This window comes from Xyrauchen texanus, chromosome 26, assembly GCF_025860055.1.
Source record: "Xyrauchen texanus isolate HMW12.3.18 chromosome 26, RBS_HiC_50CHRs, whole genome shotgun sequence".
In the NCBI taxonomy this organism is placed as follows: domain Eukaryota; kingdom Metazoa; phylum Chordata; class Actinopteri; order Cypriniformes; family Catostomidae; genus Xyrauchen; species Xyrauchen texanus.
The window spans coordinates 10,288,505-10,294,504 of record NC_068301.1 but is presented as its reverse complement, the minus strand read 5'-3'; positions in this window follow the sequence as shown (position 1 = coordinate 10,294,504).

The window sequence follows — 6,000 nt, the reverse complement described above, 5'->3', positions numbered from 1 at the left end:
TGACTTTTGAAATTGAACTGTTTGAGTCAATTGATTTAATATATTTCCCTGCATATCTGAACTTTTCAACAGTCAAGGTTTTGCTGTTTGTGGCATATAATTTGCTGTAATCTTTACATGTTTTATCCGTTTCATTTCTCAAATTGAAACATGTTTGAGGATCCTAGCAAAGACGATTTCAGTCCCGTGAAACAATCTGTCACTTTTCCACTGGGCAGAGGTCATTTCAAAATGTATTGTAATGAGGGGGTGTCTGAATTTACACGTTGTTATGGGAGAGGGAGAGCGTTAGCTAATTTGGGACTTGACCATGTGCATACAGCCGATTCAGCGATTGGTTTTTCTGTAGGTCCAGCAGCTAGCTCCACCCCAATCATACGCCCTGATATTGAACGTGTTGTCACTCCTGAGTCGTTAGGGGGTATCATTTCAGATCTGGCTCAGAAAATAGGAGAGTATTTCAGCCAGCCTTAACCTTGCGCGCCAGCCCAGTACAGTCTAATCCACCGTGCCAGTCTCAGCACTCAAGTGACGACATTGATAAATCTAGCCTCAAGGTGATAGTACAGCAAGATGCACCACCTCCACCATTCTTCAGGGGAGATAAGAGTGATTCATTTACTGTGCATGAGTGGGAAGATATGATGTACAGTTATTTGAACAGAATGAAATGCCGAACGCAAACTGATGTCTCTGATCTCATCCTGAGCAGATTGGCTGGCAAAGCGAGAGATTTGGTTAAGGTGTCCCTGCGAAGCCGACCTGAACTGAGTGCAGGTGAGCTACCAAATGCAGTGTTTGACATACTGAAACGCAACTTCAGTGAGTTGTCTTATTCTAACATGCCTATGGCTGACTTCTATAACACTGTCCCTAGAGCAGATGAAAGTCCCATGGATTACTGGATACGGCTTAACAAGTCCATAGATGTTGCTAATGAGTGCTTGCGCAGACATAATAAGAGTGTTGAGGATCCCGCTGCTGAAGCAGTCATGATGTTTATTTCACATTGCCCGGACCCGAGTCTTGCTATGTCTTTTCAGTTTAAGCCAGCTGAGAAGTGGAGCGCCGCTGAGGTCCAGGAGCGCTTGGATAGTCATCAGAGGGATCTAAAGAGAGTCTCTTCGAGGAAGCAGCACACAATGTCCTTGTCAGCAAGCAACCAGTGCACCGTTATGGCAGACCCAAATAATGTGCCTAGTTCTCTTCCGCAGCCTGTTTCCATGCCCAGTTCTCCTCCGCAGCCAGTTTCCATGCCAGCCCAGTCTCTGACTCCTGTAAGTCCTCTTAATCCATATGCTGTTCCTTTCTCTCCAGATACCAGCCTTCAGCACATTGTTGGCATGATGGATAGAGTCCTGTCTTTGTGCACTGCCTCTTTAATTTCGCCCAGTCAGGTTCACCCAGGCAAAACTACAGATTTCAAAACCAACTTAAGCACTGCATGTAGGGTCTGTAGATCCAAGGAACACACAACGTATGAACATTGTAGACGTCAAAGGCTATGTCGTCACTGTTTCAGTCCTGGCCACTTTAAGAGAGACTGTCCTAAAGCAGCATGCCCTACATCTCCCTCAGATACTGCTCAGTTAAACTGAAGAGCCCATGCGATGAGAGGGGTAGCATGGGCAGTTTAAGTAAAACCTCCCTCACAGAAGATGTGCAAAATATTTTCGCTAACAGCTGCAAACTATTGCCAGAAGACAAAACCGTGTTATATGTGGGGTCTCAGAGAGTTGATGGGGCAAGTGAGTTGTTTTATGCTCCTGTGACAGTCTGCGACCGTTGCACATTAAAGGGGTTATTGGATTCTGGTAGTATGGCCTGCACGCTTAGTGAAGAGGGTGAGTCCAAGCTGCAAGCTGATGGTCTTCTTCCGCATCCTCAAATGATTGCGAGTAATGTGGTCCTTGTTGGCTGTGGTGGCCTTACGATTCAGCCGAAGTGTTCATACGACTTGGAGATTGAAGTCTATGGTTTTAAGTTTGTCGTTCCTACTCTTGTGGTGCCTGGACAAAGAGATGAGTTTATAATAGGAAGTAATGTGATCAAATGTGTTGTGCAGAAGATGAAATCGCATGACAAGTACTGGGAGCTTGTTTCCTGCAATAACAATAATCCTGAGTGTGAGCAATTCTTTGAGCTTCTGAGCTGTATCTCCCGGTGGTCTGGGCATCAACAGCCTGATAAACTTGGGACTGTGAAGCTCTGTCAGGCAATCACTCTGCTTCCCAAATGTGAGCATCTTGTTTGGGGCAAATTGCCAGCTAATGTGCCTGTTTCTCCAGGAAGTACTGTGATTGTTGAGCCAACCACTGCACGTTCAGCACCTAGAAACATCCTTGTTGGACGGGCAGTTACACCAATGTGGGGCAATCGATGGGTGCCAATGAAGATCCTTAACCCTAATCCAGCATCAGTGACGCTTCGCCGTAACACTAAACTGGCCGACGTTTCCTCTTGTCTAGCTATGGAGGATCTCACTGTCATTCAGGGCTTAAGTAGAACCCATTGTCACGTTTCTGAGTCAATTCCTATTAAAACTGCTACATCCTCTGATCTTGCACGATTGCTGGAGACTATGGTCTGAAAGATATTGACATTGATGGATGTGAGGTTTCTGAGGTCTGGAAGAGGAAATTGACGGATCTTCTTGTATCCTACCATGATGTTTTCTCAAAGGATAAGCTGGATTGTGGGGAGACAAAGGATTTTGTGCACAGGATCCATCTTTATGATGAGCGTCCATTCCGTCTGCCCTATCGCCGCATCCCACCTGCCCACTATCAAAAATTGAGAGAAGTGTTGTCAGAGATGGAGGAGAAAAGCATAATCAGCCAGTCTGTCAGTGAGTATGCGTCACCCTTGGTGATGGTCTGGAAAAAAGACGGTAATCTGAGGGTCTGCACTGATTTTCGCTGGCTCAATGCTAAAACCATCAAAGACGCCCACCCTCTACCCCATCAAGCTGATTGTCTCGCAGCCTTGGGTGGTAATGCCCTTTTCAGCACCATGGACTTAACTTCAGGATTTTACAACATCCCACTGCATGTGTCTGACCGACGATACACTGCCTTCACAACACCAATGGGCTTGTATGAGTATAATCGACTTCCTCAAGGTCTTTGCAATAGCCCTGCTTCTTTCATGCGCATGATGCTCAGCATTTTTGGAGACCTTAACTTTTCCACTCTGCTCTGTTATCTGGATGACTTGTTGGTCTTTGCACCTTCTGAAGAGGAGGCATTGAAGCGGTTGGAGATCTTGTTTTCTCGATTGAGAACCAGCAACTTGAAGCTAGCACCTAAAAAATGTCACTTTCTGAGAAAATCCGTAAAGTTCCTGGGCCATGTGATAGATGGTACTGGTGTTTCAGTTGATGAGGAGAAAGTTAAAGTCATCTCTGCTTTTCAAAAGGAGGACTTAATGAAGGACAACAAAACCACACCTTCACAAAAAAAGATCCGATCGTTTCTTGGTATGGTCCTGTACTACCAATCCTTCATTCCAAGTTGCTCACGCATTGCCAGACCCTTATTCAACTTAACAGCTGGCCAGAAACGCTCAGTGAAAGCTGCTGGTAGTCACAAGAGAGCAGGCACTTTTCGGGAGTTGACATCCCAGGACTGGACCTATGACTGTGTGGCGTTTGAAGAGCTAAAAAGGGCCCTTGCTTGACAGTGTGGTGCTGGCTCATCCTGATTTTGAGCGTCCTTTTCTTCTCTGTACTGATGCCTCATTGGATGGCATAGGTGCAGTACTGTCTCAGATCCCTGTTGGTGAGGACAAGGCAAGACCAATAGCGTTCGCTAGCAAGGCTTTGAGCTGCAGCCAAACAAAATATCCTGCACACAGACTGGAATTCTTAGCTCTGAAGTGGGCGGTGTGTGACAAGTTCAGTCACTGGCTTAAGGGACATGAGTTTACTGTCTGGACAGATAATAATCCGCTGACATACATTATGACCAAGCCGAAGTTGGATGCATGTGAGCAGCGCTGGGTCTCGAAACTTGCTCCATATTGTTTTGAGATCAAATATGTTCCTGGAAAACTCAACGTGGTGGCAGATGCGCTCAGTAGGGATCCATTTGTCAGGCCAGTGAGTCAGCGACTTTTTTCCGAACCTTATTCTGAACTGTTGAGACAAGTGCACAGTGTAGAGGATGGAAATGTGCAAGAGGTGTTCCGTCTTACCTGCCAACCGCAAACATTAGGGACAGGATCACTTGATGCTGGGCTGGATACATCAATGTCTGCTGATGACGTGTCTTCCATTTTGTCATCCTGTGATAAATGGGAAACAGGAACTGAATGTAGAGCAACATCATTTGCTGAACATCTGAACTCTTTAATCAGTAGAGGTGAGGAAGTGTTTCATTCTCTTTCACTGATAGACTTAAAAGATCACCAGCACAAAGACCCTGTCATTGCTAGAGTGTCTTATGTCGGCAGGAAGCGCAGACCATCAAGACGTGAGCGTGCCAATGATAACCAGTGTGTGCTGAGAATTATGAAACAGTGGGACAAACTTTCTTTGCTTAATGGAATCCTGTACAGAGCTATTAAAGATCCGCACACCAAGCACAAAAAGTTCCAACTTGTTTTACCTGACTCATTGAAATCTGAGGCACTTTCGGGTGTTCACGACCTGGCTGGTCATCAAGGGCAGCCTCGCACTCTGTCTTTGACCCGTCAGAGGTTTTTCTGGCTTGATATGGAGCGTGATGTGCGGGATTACGTGAAAAAATGTCCCAGGTGTGTCCTCAGCAAAACTCCAGAGCCTGCAGCAAGAGCCACTTTGGAGAGTATCAAAACCTCAGCCCCACTGGAGCTCGTTTGCATCGACTTCTGGTCTGCTGAGGATCGGAACAACAAATCTGTGGATGTTTTAGTGGTCACGGATCACTTCACAAAGCTAGCGCATGCATTTCCGTGTCAAGACCAGACAGCGAAAAGAGTGGCTAAGAAACTCTGGGACAGCTTTTTCTGCATCTATGGATTTCCCCAACGCATCCATTCTGACCAGGGGGCTACCTTTGAGAGTGAGTCGATTGCTGAGCTCCTTGAACTGGCTGGAGTTGACAAGTCGAGAACCACTCCTTACCACCCAATGGGGAATGGTGGTACCGAACGTTTCAACAGGACATTAGGAAATATGCTGAGGTCTCTTCCACCTAGGCCTAAGCAAAGGTGGCCACAGTTGATACAGACCATGACATTTGTGTATAACTGCACAGCACACGAAACAACAGGTTTTGCCCCTTTTTACCTAATGTTCGGTAGGGTACCAAGATTGCCAGTTGACCTCATGTTCCGTAGTGTCCTGCAGGATAAGACAATCTGTGACTATGACGAGTATGTCAAATCTCTTGTCAGCGACCTCCAGTCTGCCATGGCGTTGGCACCGAAGAATGCTGTTGTGGAACAAAAACACCAGTCCAGCCAGTACAACAAAAGAGCTAAAGGCCTACCTCTAGCCGTTGGTGATCAAGTGCTTGTGGCTAACAAGGGTTGTAGAGGGAAACGTAAACTTGTTGACAAATGGGAGCCAGTCATGTACACTGTTGCCTCAAAGCCTTCTATACATGTCTATAAGATCAGTGACAGAGCTGGTAATGAGAGACTAGTGCATTGAAATCTTCAAGTGAACTTCCTTCCGCTGCTTGAACCAGAAATGGTTAGTTCTGATCATGAAGTTGCTGAAACACTTGCCTGTAGTGTACCTTCACAGATATCTGATGCAGCACACTGTGGTGGTCTAACCGAGCAGACAGGCAGTGGTGAGTCCTATGTTGCCAACATTGAGTCTGCAGATGATGGGCAGAATGAGGCTGAGGAACTCTCACATGCAGGCTCTATGTCAAACATCTCCAATGTTGCTACTTGTGGTGATGTCCGCACTTCTTCGGGTGCATTCTCAGTTGTCCAATCAAGTGGAGCCACATGCTCAAGTTGCTGTGTCAGTGACTGATGATAATACTGTGGCTGTGGCTGGTGCTA